The sequence below is a fragment of the Gorilla gorilla genome, chromosome 19, assembly GCF_029281585.2.
Source record: "Gorilla gorilla gorilla isolate KB3781 chromosome 19, NHGRI_mGorGor1-v2.1_pri, whole genome shotgun sequence".
Classification (NCBI taxonomy): domain Eukaryota; kingdom Metazoa; phylum Chordata; class Mammalia; order Primates; family Hominidae; genus Gorilla; species Gorilla gorilla.
In genome coordinates, this window is record NC_073243.2 from 8,945,326 (window position 1) to 8,961,655 (window position 16,330).

Consider the following 16,330-nt stretch of genomic DNA (forward strand, 5'->3'; position numbering starts at 1 on the left):
ATCTGCATAAGGATGGAAATGTCTACACCACCACCTGTATGAACATGGAAATATCTACACCGCTATCTGTATGATCATGGAAATATCTACACCGCTATCTGTATGAACATGGAAATATCTACACCGCTATCTGTGTAAACATGCATACATCTTCACCGCTATCTGTATAAACATGGAAATATCTACACCGCTATCTGTATGAACATGGAAATATCTACACCGCTATCTGTATGAACACGGAAATATCTACACCGCTATCTGTGTAAACATGCATACATCTTCACCGCTATCTGTATAAACATGGAAATATCTACACCGCTATCTGTATGAACATGGAAATATCTACACTGCTATCTGTTTGAACATGGAAATATCTAAACCGCTATCTGCATGAAAATGGAAATATCTACACAACTATCTGCATATACATGGAAGTATCTATACAGCTATATCTTTACACATGGAAATAACTACACCGCTATCTGTATGAACATGGAAATATCTGCACGGCCATCTGTATGAACATATAAATATCTACACCGCCATCTGTATTAAGATGGAGATATCTACACCGCTATCTGTATAAACATGGAAATATCTACACCGCTATCTGTATAAACATGGAAATATCTACACCGCTATCTGTATAAACATGGAAATATCTACACCGCTCCCTGTAAAAACATGGAAATATCAGCACTGCTATCTGTATGAACATGGAAATATTAGCCCCTCTATCTGTATGAATATGGAAATATCTACACCACACTCTGTATGAACATGGAAATATCTACACCGCCAACTCTATACACATGGAAATATCTAAACCGCTATCTGTATAAACATGGAAATATTTACTTCGCCATCTGTGTAAACATGGAAATATCTACACTGCTATCTTTGTAAACATGGAAAAATATACACCTCTATCTCTGTAAACATGGAAATATATACACCGTTATGTATATAACCATGGAAATATCTACACCGAAATGTGTAAGAGCATGAAAATATCTACACTGCTATCTGTATAAACATGGAAATATCTACACCGATATCTCTATAAACATGGAAATATCTACAACGCTTTCTGTGTAAACATAGAAACTTCTACACTGCTATCTGTGTAAACATGGAAATATCTACACTGCTATCTGTATAAACATGGAAATATCTACACCGATATCTCTATAAGCATGGAAATACCTACACCACTATCTCTAAAAACATGGAAATATCTACACCGCTACCTGTGTAAACATGGAAATATCTACACCAATATCTCTATAAACATGGAAATACCTTCAACGCCATCTGTTTGAACATGGAATTATCTACACCGCAATCTGTATGAACATGGATACATCTACACCGCTATCTATATAAACATGGAAATATCTACACCGATATCTCTATAAACATGGAAATATCTACACCGCCATCTGTATGAACATGGAAATGTCCAAACCGCCAACTCTATAAACATGGAAATATCTACAGCGCCTTGTGTAGGAACATGGAAATATCTGCACAGCTTTCTGTTTAAACATGGAAATACCTACACCGCTATCTGCATAAATTTGGAAATATCTACACCGCTATCTGCATAAACTTGGAAATATCTACAGCACTATCTGTGTAAACATGGAAATATCTACACCACCAACTGTAGGAACATGGAAATACTTACACCGCTATCTCTATAATCATGGGAATATCTACACGGCTATTTGTATAAACATGGAAATACCTACACAGCCATCTGTAGGAACATGTATATATCTACACCATTATCTGTATACACATGTAAATATCTACACCGCTATCTGTATACACATGGAAATATCTACACCGCTATCTCTTAAAACTTGGAAATATCTACACCGTTATGTGTATAAACATGGAAATATCTTCACCGCCATCTGTATGAACATGGAAATATCTCCGCTGCCAACTATATAAACATGGAAATATCTACACCGCCAACTCTATTAACATGGAAATATCAACACCACTATCTGTATAAACATGGAAACATCTACACGGCTATCTGTGTAAACATGGAAATGTCTACACCGCTATCTGTGAAAACATGGAAATGTCTACACCGCTATCTGAGTAAACATGGAAATATCTACACCACCAATTGTAGGAACATGGAAATATCTACACCGCTATCTCCGTAAACATGGAAATATCTACACTGCTATCTGTATAAACATGGAAATATCTACACAGCCACTTGTAGGAATATGTAAATATCTACACCGTTATCTGTGTACACATGGAATTATCTACACTGCTATCTGCATAAACATGGAAATATCTACACCGCTATCTCTATAACCATGGAAATATCTACACCGCTATCTGTATAAACATGGAAATATCCACACCGCTATCTGTATAGACATGGAAATAACTACACCGCTATCTGTATAAACATGGAAATATCTACACCGCTATCTGTGTAAACATGGAAATATCTACACCACTATCTGTGTAAACATGGAAATATCTACACTGCTATCTGTACAAACATGGAAATATCTACACAGCCCTCTGTAGGAATATGTAAATATCTACACCGTTATCTGTATACACATAGAATTATCTACACCGCAATCTGTATGAACATGGAAATGTCTACACCGCTATCTGTGTAAACATGGAAATATCTACACCGCTATCTGTGTAAACATGGAGATATCTACACCGCTATCTCTATAAACATGGAAATATCCACACAGCCATCTATATAAACATGGAAATATCTACACTACTCTCTGTATAAACCTGGAAATATCTACACTGATATCTCTATAAACATGGAAATATCTACACCGCTATCTGGGTAAACATGGAAATATCTACACCGCTGTCTGTGTAAACATGGAAATACCTACACCGCTATATCTATAAACATGGAAATATCTACACCGCCATCTGTATGGGTATGGAAATATCTACACAGCCATGTGTATAAACATCGAAATATCTACACCGTTATGTGTATAAAGATGGAAATATCTACACTGCTATCTGTAAAAACATGGAAATATCTACACCGCCATCTGTATGAACATGGAAATATCTACACCGCTATCAGTGTAAACATGCATACATCTTCCCCGCTATCTGTATAAACATGGAAATATCTACACCGCTATCTGAATGAACATGGAAATATCTGCACCGCTATCTGCATGAAAATGTAAATATCTACACAGCTATCTGCATATACTTGGGAATATCTACAAAGCTATCTCTTTACACATGGAAATAACTACACCACTATCTCTATAAACATGAAAATATCTACACCGCCATCTGTATGAACATGGAAATATCTGCACCGCCATCTGTATTAACATATAAATATCTACACCGCCATCTGTATTAAGATGGAGATATCTTCACCGCTATCTGTATAAACTTGGAAATATCTACACCGCTATCTCTATGAACATGGAAATATCTACACCGCTATCTGTATGAACATGGAAATATCTACACCGCTATCTGTATGAACATGGAAATACATACACCGCTATCTGTATGAACATGGAAATATCTACACCGCTATCTGTATGAACATGGAAATACATACACCGCTATCTGTATGAACATGGAAATAGCTACACCGCAATCAGTATAAAAATGGAAATATCTACACCGCTATCTGTTTAAACATGGAAATATCTACACCGCTATCTGTATAAACATGGAAATATCGGCACCGATATCAGTATGAACATGGAAATATCTGCACCGCTATCTGTATGAACATGGAAATATCTACACCGCTATCTGTATGAACATGGAAATATCTTCACCGCCATCAGTATGGACATGGATATATCTACACAGCCATCTGTATGCACATGGAAATATCTACACCGCTATCTGTATGAACATGGAAATATCTACACCGCTATCTCTATGAACATGGAAATATCTACACCGCTATCTGTTTGAACATGGAAATATCTAAACCGCTATCTGCATGAAAATGGAAATATCTACACAGCTATCTGCATATACATGGAAATAACTACACAGCTATCTCCTTACACATGGAAATAACTACACCGCTATCTGTATGAACATGGAAATATCTTCACCGCCATCTGTATGAACATGGATATATCTACACAGCCATCTGGATGAGCATGGAAATATCTACACCGCTATCTGTATGAACATGGAAATATTTACACGGCTATCTGTGTAAACATGCATACATCTTCACCGCTATCTGTATAAACATGGAAATATCTACACTGCTATCTGCATGAACATGGAAATATCTACACCGCTATCTGTTTGAACATGGAAATATCTACACTGCTATCTGCATGAAAATGGAAATATCTACACAGCGATCTGCATATACATGGAAATATCTACAAAGCTATCTCTTTACACATGGAAATAACTACAGCGCTATCTCTATAAACATGCAAATATCTACACCGCCATCTGTATGAACATGGAAATATCTGCACCGCCATCTGTATGAAGATATAAATATCTACACCCCCATCTATATTAAGATGGAGATATCTACACCGCTATCTGTATAAACTTGGAAATATCTACACCGCTATAAGTATAAACATGGAAATATCTACACTGCTATCTGTATAAACATGGAAATAGCTACACCACTACCTGTATAAACATGGAAATATCAGCACCGTTATCTGTATGAACATGGAAATATCTACACCGCTATCTCTATGAAGATGGAAATATCTACACCGCTATCTGTACGAACATGGAAATATCTACACTGCTATCTGTATGAACATGGAAATATCTACACCACTATCTGTATGAACATGGAAATATCTACACTGCTATCTGTATGAACATGGAAATATCTACACCGCTATCTGTATGAACATGGAAATATCTACACCGCTATCTGTATGAACATGGAAATATCTACACCGCTATCTGTATGAACATGGAAATATCTACACTGCTATCTGTGTAAACATGCATACATCTTCACCGCTATCTGTATAAACATGGAAATATCTACAACGCTATCTGTATGAACATGGAAATATCTACACCGCTATCTGTATGAACACGGAAATATCTACACCGCTATCTGTGTAAACATGCATACATCTTCATCGCTATCTGTATAAACATGGAAATATCTACACTGCTATCTGTATGAACATGGAAATATCTACACCGCTATCTGTTTGAACATGGAAATATCAAAACCGCTATCTGCATGAAAATGGAAATATCTACACAACTATCTGCATATACATGGAAGTATCTACACAGTTATATCTTTACACATGGAAATAACTACACCGCTATCTGTATGAACATGGAAATATCTGCACGGCCATCTGTATGAACATATAAATATCTACACCGCCATCTGTATTAAGATGGAGTTATCTACACCGCTATCTGTATAAACATGGAAATATCTACACCGCTATCTGTATAAACATGGAAATATCTACACCGCTTTCTGCATAAACATGGAAATATCTACACCGCTACCTGTAAAAACATGGAAATATCAGCACCGCTATCTGTATGAACATGGAAATATCAGCCCCTCTATCTGTATGAATATGGAAATATCTAAACCACACTCTGTATGAACATGGAAATATCTACACCGCTATCTGTATGAACATGGAATTATCTTCACCGCCATCTGTATGAACATGGATATGTCTACACAGCCATCTGGATGAACATGGAAATATCTACGCCGCTATTGGTATGAACATGGAAATAGCTACACCGCTATCTGTATGAACATGGAAATATCTGCACCGCCATCTGTATGTACATATAAATATCTACTCCGCCATCTGTATTAAGAAGGAGATATCTACACCGCTATCAGTATAAACATGGAAATATCTACACCGCTATCTGTATAAACATGGAAATATCTACACCGCTATATGTATGAACTTGGAAATATCAGCACCGCTATCAGTATGAACATGGAAATATCTGCACCGCTATCTGTATGAACATGGAATTATCTACACCGCTATCTGTATAAACATGGAAATATCTACACCGCTATCTGTATAAACATGGAAATATCTACACCGCTATCTGTATGAACATGGAAATATCTACACCGCTATCTCTATGAACATGGAAATATCTACACCGCTATCTGTTTGAACATGGAAATATCTAAACCGCTATCTGCATGAAAATGGAAATATCTACACAGCTATCTGCATATACATGGAAATATCTACACAGCTATCTCTTTACACATGGAAATAACTACACCGCTATCTGTATGAACATGGAAATATCTTCACCGCCATCTGTATGAACATGGATACATCTACACAGCCATCTGGATGAGCATGGAAATATCTACACCGCAATCTGAATGAACATGGAAATATCTACAACGCTATCTTTGTAAACATGCATACATCTTCACCGCTATCTGTATAAACATGGAAATATCTACACTGCTATCTGCATGAACATGGATATATCTACACAGCCATCTGGATGAACATGGAAATATCTACACCGCTATCTGTATGGACATGGAAATATCTGCACCGCAATCTCTATGAACATGGAAATATCTACACCGCTATCTGTTTGAACATGGAAATATCTAAACGGCTATCTGCATGAAAATGGAAATATCTACAAAGCTATCTGCATATACATGGAAATATCTACACAGCTATCTCTTTTCACATGGAAATAACTACACCGCTATCTGTATGAACATGGAAATATCTTCACCGCCATCTGTATGAACATGGATATATCTACACAGCCATCTGGAAGAGCATGGAAATATCTACACCGCTATCTGTATGAACATGGAAATATATACACCGCTATCTGTGTAAACATGCATACATCTTCACCGCTATCTGTATAAACATGGAAATATCTACACTGCTATCTGCATGAACATGGAAATATCTACACCGCTATCTGCATGAAAATGGAACTATCTACACAGCGATCTGCATATACATGGAAATATCTACAAAGCTATCTCTTTACACATGGAAATAACTACAGCGCTATCTCTATAAACATGCAAATATATACACTGCCATCTGTATGAATATATAAATATCTGCACCGCCATCTGTATGAAGATATAAATATCTACACCCCCATCTATATTAAGATGGAAATATCTACACCACTATCTGTATGAACATGGAAATATCTACACCGCTATCTGTACGAACATGGAAATATCTACACCGCTATCTGTGTAAACATGCATACATCTTCACCGCTATCTGTATAAACATGGAAATATCTACAACGCTATCTGTATGAACATGGAAATATCTACACCGCTATCTGTTTGAACATGGAAATATCTAAACCGCTATCTGCATGAAAATGGAAATATCTACACAACTATCTGCATATACATGGAAGTATCTACACAGCTATATCTTTACACATGGAAATAACTACACCGCTATCTGTATGAACATGGAAATATCTGCACGGCCATCTGTATGAACATATAAATATCTACACCGCCATCTGTATTAAGATGGAGATATCTACACCGCTATCTGTATAAACATGGAAATATCTACACCGCTATCTGTATAAACATGGAAATATCTACACCGCTTTCTGCATAAACATGGAAATATCTACACCGCTACCTGTAAAAACATGGAAATATCAGCACCGCTATCTGTATGAACATGGAAATATCAGCCCCTCTATCTGTATGAATATGGAAATATCTAAACCACACTCTGTATGAACATGGAAATATCTACACCGCTATCTGTATGAACATGGAATTATCTTCACCGCCATCTGTATGAACATGGATATGTCTACACAGCCATCTGGATGAACATGGAAATATCTACGCCGCTATTGGTATGAACATGGAAATAGCTACACCGCTATCTGTATGAACATGGAAATATCTGCACCGCCATCTGTATGTACATATAAATATCTACTCCGCCATCTGTATTAAGAAGGAGATATCTACACCGCTATCAGTATAAACATGGAAATATCTACACCGCTATCTGTATAAACATGGAAATATCTACACCGCTATCTGTATGAACATGGAAATATAAGCACCGCTGTCAGTATGAACATGGAAATATCTGCACCGCTATCTGTATGAACATGGAAATATCTACACCGCTATCTGTATAAACATGGAAATATCTACACCGCTATCTGTATAAACATGGAAATATCTACACCGCTATCTGTATGAACATGGAAATATCTACACCGCTATCTCTATGAACATGGAAATATCTACACCGCTATCTGTTTGAACATGGAAATATCTAAACCGCTATCTGCATGAAAATGGAAATATCTACACAGCTATCTGCATATACATGGAAATATCTACACAGCTATCTCTTTACACATGGAAATAACTACACCGCTATCTGTATGAACATGGAAATATCTTCACCGCCATCTGTATGAACATGGATACATCTACACAGCCATCTGGATGAGCATGGAAATATCTACACCGCAATCTGAATGAACATGGAAATATCTACAACGCTATCTTTGTAAACATGCATACATCTTCACCGCTATCTTTATAAACATGGAAATATCTACACTGCTATCTGCATGAACATGGATATATCTACACAGCCATCTGGATGAACATGGAAATATCTACACCGCTATCTGTATGGACATGGAAATATCTGCACCGCAATCTCTATGAACATGGAAATATCTACACCGCTATCTGTTTGAACATGGAAATATCTAAACCGCTATCTGCATGAAAATGGAAATATCTAAAAAGCTATCTGCATATACATGGAAATATCTACACAGCTATCTCTTTACACATGGAAATAACTACACCGCTATCTGTATGAACATGGAAATATCTTCACCGCCATCTGTATGAACATGGATATATCTACACAGCCATCTGGAAGAGCATGGAAATATCTACACCGCTATCTGTATGAACATGGAAATATATACACCGCTATCTGTGTAAACATGCATACATCTTCACCGCTATCTGTATAAACATGGAAATATCTACACTGCTATCTGCATGAACATGGAAATATCTACACCGCTATCTGCATGAAAATGGAACTATCTACACAGCGATCTGCATATACATGGAAATATCTACAAAGCTATCTCTTTACACATGGAAATAACTACAGCGCTATCTCTATAAACATGCAAATATCTACACTGCCATCTGTATGAACATATAAATATCTGCACCGACATCTGTATGAAGATATAAATATCTACACCCCCATCTATATTAAGATGGAAATATCTACACCACTATCTGTATGAACATGGAAATATCTACACCGCTATCTGTATGAACATGGAAATATCTACACCGCTATCTGTGTAAACATGCATATATCTTCACCGCTATCTGTATAAACATGGAAATATCTACAACGCTATCTGTATGAACATGGAAATATCTACACCGCTATCTGTATGAACACGGAAATATCTACACCGCTATCTGTGTAAACATGCATACATCTTCACCGCTATCTGTATAAACATGGAAATATCTACACCGCTATCTGTATGAACATGGAAATATCTACACCGCTATCTGTTTGAACATGGAAATATCTAAACCGCTATCTGCATGAAAATGGAAATATCTACACAACTATCTGCATATACATGGAAGTATCTACACAGCTATATCTTTACACATGGAAATAACTACACCGCTATCTGTATGAACATGGAAATATCTGCACGGCCATCTGTATGAACATATAAATATCTACACCGCCATCTGTATTAAGATGGAGATATCTACACCGCTATCTGTATAAACATGGAAATATCTACACCGCTATCTGTATAAAAATGGAAATATCTACACCGCTTTCTGTATAAACATGGAAATATCTACACCGCTACCTGTAAAAACATGGAAATATCAGCACCGCTATCTGTATGAACATGGAAATATCAGCCCCTCTATCTGTATGAATATGGAAATATCTACACCACACTCTGTATGAACATGGAAATATCTACACCGCTACCTGTATAAACATGGAAATATCAGCCCCGCTATCTGTATGAACTTGGAAATATCTACACCGCTATCTCTATGAACATGGAAATATCTACACCGCTATCTGTATGAACATGGAAATAGCTACAACGCTATCTGTATGAACATGGAAATATCTACACCGCTATCTGTATGAACATGGATATATCTACACAGCCATCTGAATGAACATGGAAATATCTACACCGCTATCTGCATGAACATGGAAATATCTACACGGCTATCTGCATGAAAATGGAAATATCTACACAGCGATCTGCATATACATGGAAATATCCACAAAGCTATATATTTACACATGGAAATAACTACAGCGCTATCTCTCTAAACATGGAAATATCTACTCCACCATCTGTATGAACATGGAAATATCTGCACCGCCATCTGTTTGAAAATATAAATATCTACACCACCATCTATATTAAGATGGAGATATCTACACTGCTATCTGTATAAACTTGGAAATATCTACACCGCTATCTGTATAAACATGGAAATATCTACACCGCTATCTGTATAAACTTGGAAATATCTACACCGCTACCTGTATAAACATTTAAATATCAGCACCGCTATCTGTATGAACATGGAAATACCTACACCGCTATCTCTATGAACATGGAAATATCTACACCGCTATCTGTATGAACATGGAAATAGCTACACCGCTATCTGTATGAAGATGGAAATATCTACACCACTACCTGTATGAACATGGAAATATCTACACCTCTATCTCTATGAACATGGATATATCTACACAGCCATCTGGATGAACATGGAAATATCTACACCGCTATCTGTTTGAACATGTAAATATCTACACCGCTATCTGCATGAAAGTGGAAATATCTACACAGCTATCTGCATATACATGGAAATATCTACACAGCTATCTCTTTACACATGGAAATAACTACACCGCTATATCTATAAACATGGAAATATCTACACCGCCATCTGTATGAACATGGAAGTATCTGCACCGCCATGTGTATTAAGAGGGAAATATCTAAACCGCTATCTGTATAAACATGGAAATATCTTCACCGCTACCTGTATAAACATGGAAATATCAGCACCGCTATCTGTATGAACATGGAAATACCTTCACCGCCATCTGTATGAACATGGATATGTCTACTCAGCCATCTAGATGAACATGGAAATATCTAAACCGCGGTCTGTATGAACATGGAAATATCTAAACCGCTATCTGTGTAAACATGCATACATCATCACCGCTATCTGTATAAACATGGAAATATCTACACCGCTATCTCTATGAACATGGAAATATCTACACCGCTATCTGTTTGAACATGGAAATATCTAAACCGCTATCTGCAAAATTATGGGAATATCTACAGAGCTATCTGCATATACATGGAAATACCTACACATCTATCTCTTTACACATGGAAATAACTACACCGCTATCTATATGAACATGGAAATATCTACCCCGCCATCTGTATGAACATGGAAATATCTGCACCACCATCTGTATGAACATATAAATAACTACACGGCCATCTGTATTAAGATAGAAATATCTACACCGCTGTCTGTATAAACATGGAAATATCTACACAGCTATCTGTATAAACATGGAAATATCTACACCGCTACCTGTATAAACATGGTAATATCTACACCGCTACCTGTATAAACATGGAAATATCAGCACCGCTATCTGTATGAACATGGAAATATCAGCCCCTCTATCTGTACGAACACGGAAATATCTTCACCGCCATCTGTATGAACATGGATATATCTACACAGCCATCTGGATGAACATGGAAATATCTACACCGCTATCTGTATGAACATGGAAATAGCTACACCGCTATCTGTATGAAGATGGAAATATCTACACCGCTACCTGTATAAACATGGAAATAGCACCACCGCTATCTGTATGAACATGGCAATATCTACACCGCTATCTGTATGAACATGGAAATATCTACACCGCTATCTGTATGAACATGGAAACAGCTACACCGCTATCTGTATGAACATGGAAATATCTACACCACTATCTGTATGAACATGGAAATATCTACACCGCTATCTGTATGAACATGGATATAACTACACAGCCATCTGGATGAACATGGAAATATCTACACCGCTATCTGTATGAACATGGAAATATCTACACTGCTATCTGTGTAAACATGCATACATCTTCACCGCTTTCTGTATAAACATGGAAATATCTACACCGCTATCTGTATGAACATGGAAATATCTACATCGCTATCTGTTTGAACATGGAAATATCTAAACCGCTCTCTGCATGAAAATAGAAATATCTACACAGCTATCTGCATATACATGGAAATATCTACAAAGCTATCTCTTTACACATGGAAATAACTACACCGCTATCTCTATAAACATGAAAATATCTACACCGCCATCTGTATGAACATGGAAATATCTGCACCGCCATCTGTATGAACATATAAACAGCTACACCGCCATCTGTATTAAGATGGAGATATCTTCACCGCTATCTGTATAAACTTGGAAATACCTACACCGCTATCTGTATAAACATGGAAATATCTACACCGCTATCTGAATAAACATGGAAATAACTACACCGCTACCTGTATAAACATGGAAATATCAGCACCGCTATCTGTATGAACATGGAAATATCTACACCGCTATCTCTATCAGCATGGAAATATCTACACTGCTATCTGTAAGAACATGGAAATATCTACACCGCTATCTGCATGAACATGGAAATATCTACACCGCTATCTGTGTATATATGCATATATCTTCGCAATCTGTATAAGCATGGAAATATCTACACCGCTATCTGTATGAACATGGAAATATCTACACCGCTATCTGTTTGAACATTTAAATATCTAAACCGCTATCAGCATGAAAACGGAAATCTCTACACAGCTATCTGCAAATACATGGAAATATCTACACCGCTATCTCTTTACACATGGAAATAACTACACCGCTATCTGTATGAACATGGAAATATCTACACCGCCATCTGTATGAACATGGAAATATCTGCACCGCCATCTGTATGAACATATAAATATCTACTCCACCATCTGTATTAAGATGGAGATATCTACACCGCTATCTGTAAAAACATGGAAATATCTACACCGCTATCTGTATAAACATGGAAATATCTACACCGCTACCTGCATGAACATGGAAATATCTACACCGCTATCTGTGTATATATGCATATATCTTCACAATCTGTATAAGCATGGAAATATCTACACCGCTATCTGTATGAACATGGAAATATCTACACCGCTATCTGTTTGAACATGGAAATATCTAAACCGCTATCTGCAGGAAAATGGAAATATCTACACAGCTATCTGCATATACATGGAAATTTCTACACAGCTATCTCTTTACAAATGGAAATAACTACACCGCTATCTGTATGAACATGGAAATATCTTCACCGCCATCTGTATGAACATGGATATATCTACACAGCCATCTGGATGAACATGGGAATATCTACACCGCTATCTGTATGAACATGGAAATATCTAAACCGCTATCTGTGTAAACATGCATACATCTTCACCGCTATCTGTATAAACATGGAAATCTCTACACCGCTACCTGTATAAACATTTAAATATCAGCACCGCTATCTGTATGAACATGGAAGTATCTACACCGCTATCTCTATGAACATGGAAATATCTACACCGCTATCTGTATGAACATGGAAATAGCTACACCGCTATCTGTATGAACATGGAAATATCTACACCACTACCTGTATGAACATGGAAATATCTACACCTCTATCTCTATGAACTTGGATATATCTAAACAGCCATCTGGATGACCATGGAAATATCTACACCGCTATCTGTTTGAACATGTAAATATCTACACCACTATCTGCATGAAAGTGGAAATATCTACACAGCTATCTGCATATACATGGAAATATCTACACAGCTATCTCCTTACACATGGAAATAACTACACCACTATATCTATAAACATGGAAATATCTACACCGCCATCTGTATGAACATGGAAGTATCTGCACCGCCATCTGTATGAACATATAAATATCTACACCGCCATCTGTATTAAGAAGGAAATATCTAAACCGCTATCTGTATAAACATGGAAATATCTACACCGCTGCCTGTATAAACATGGAAATATCAGCACCGCTATCTGTATGAACATGGTAATATCTACACCGCTATCTGTATGAACATGGAAATATCTACACCGCTATCTGTTTGAACATGGAAATATCAGCACCGCTATCTGTATGAACATGGAAATATCAGCCCCTCTATCTGTATGAATATGGAAATATCTACACCACACTCTGTATGAACATGGAAATATCTACACCGCTATCTGTATGAACATGGAATTATCTTCACCGCCATCTGTATGAACATGGATATGTCTACACAGCCATCTGGATGAACATGGAAATATCTACGCAGCTATCGCTATGAACATGGAAATAGCTACACCGCTATCTGTATGAACATGGAAATATCTGCACCGCCATCTGTATGTACATATAAATATCTACTCCGCCATCTGTATTAAGAAGGAGATATCTACACAGCTATCTGTATAAACATGGAAATATCTACACCACTACCTGTATAAACATGGAAATAGCACCGCTATCTGTATGAACATGGAAATATCTACACCGCTATCTGTTTGAACATGGAAATATCTACACCGCTATCTGTATAAACATGGAAATATCTACACCACTATCTGTATAAACATGGAAATATCTACACCGCTATCTGCATAAACATGGAAATATCTACAACGCTACCTGTATAAACATGGAAATATCAGCAGCGCTATCTGCATGAACATGGAAATAGCCCCTCTATCTGTATGAACATGGAGATATCTACAACGGTATGTGTATGAACATGGAAATATCTACACCGCTATCTGTATGAATATGGATATATCTACACAGCCATCTGGATGAACATGGAAATATCTACACCGCTATCTGTATGAACATGGAAATATCTACACCGCTATCTGTGTAAATATGCATACATCTTCACCGCAATCTGTATAAACATGGAAATATCTACACCTCTATCTGTATGAACATGGAAATATCTACACCGCTGTCTGTTTGAACATGGAAATATCTACACCGCTATCTGTGTAAACATGCATACATCTTCACCGCTATCTGTATAAACATGGAAATATCTACACTGCTATCTGTATGAACATGGAAATATCTACACCGCTATCTGTATGAACATGGAAATATCTTCACCGCTATCTGTGTAAATATGCATACATCTTCACCGCAATCTGTATAAACATGGAAATATCTACACCGCTATCAGTATGAACATGGAAATATCTACACTGCTACCTGTATAAACAAGGAAATAACAGCACCGCTATATGTATGAACATGGAAATAACTTCACCGCTATCTGTATGAACATGGAAATATCTACACCGCTATCTGTATGAACATGGCAATATCTACACCGCTATCTGTATGAACATGGAAATATCTACACCGCTATCTGTTTGAACATGGAAATATCTACACCGCTGTGTGCATGAAAATGGAAATATCTACACAGCTATCTGCCTATGCATGGAAATATCTACACAGCTACCTCTTTACACATGGAAATAACTACACCACTATCTGTATGAACATGGAAATATCTGCACGGCCATCTGTATGAACATATATATGTCTACACAGCCATCTGTATTAAGATGGAGATATCTACACCGCTGTCTGTATAAACATGGAAATATCTACACAGCTATCTGTATAAACATGGAAATATCTACACCGTTATCTGTATAAACATGGAAATATCTACACCGCTACCTGTGAAAACACGGAAATATCAGCACCGCTATCTGTATGAACATGGAAATATCAGCCCCTCTATCTGTGTGAACATGGAAATATCTACACCACTATCTGTATGATCATGGAAATATCTACACCGCTATCTGAACATGGAATTATCTTCACCGCCATCTGTATGAACATGGACATGTCTACACAGCCATCTGGATGAACATGGAAATATCTACACCGCTATCTGTATGAACATGGAAATAGCTACACCGCTATCTGTATGAACATGGAAATATCTGAACCGCAATCTGTATGTACATATAAATATCTAC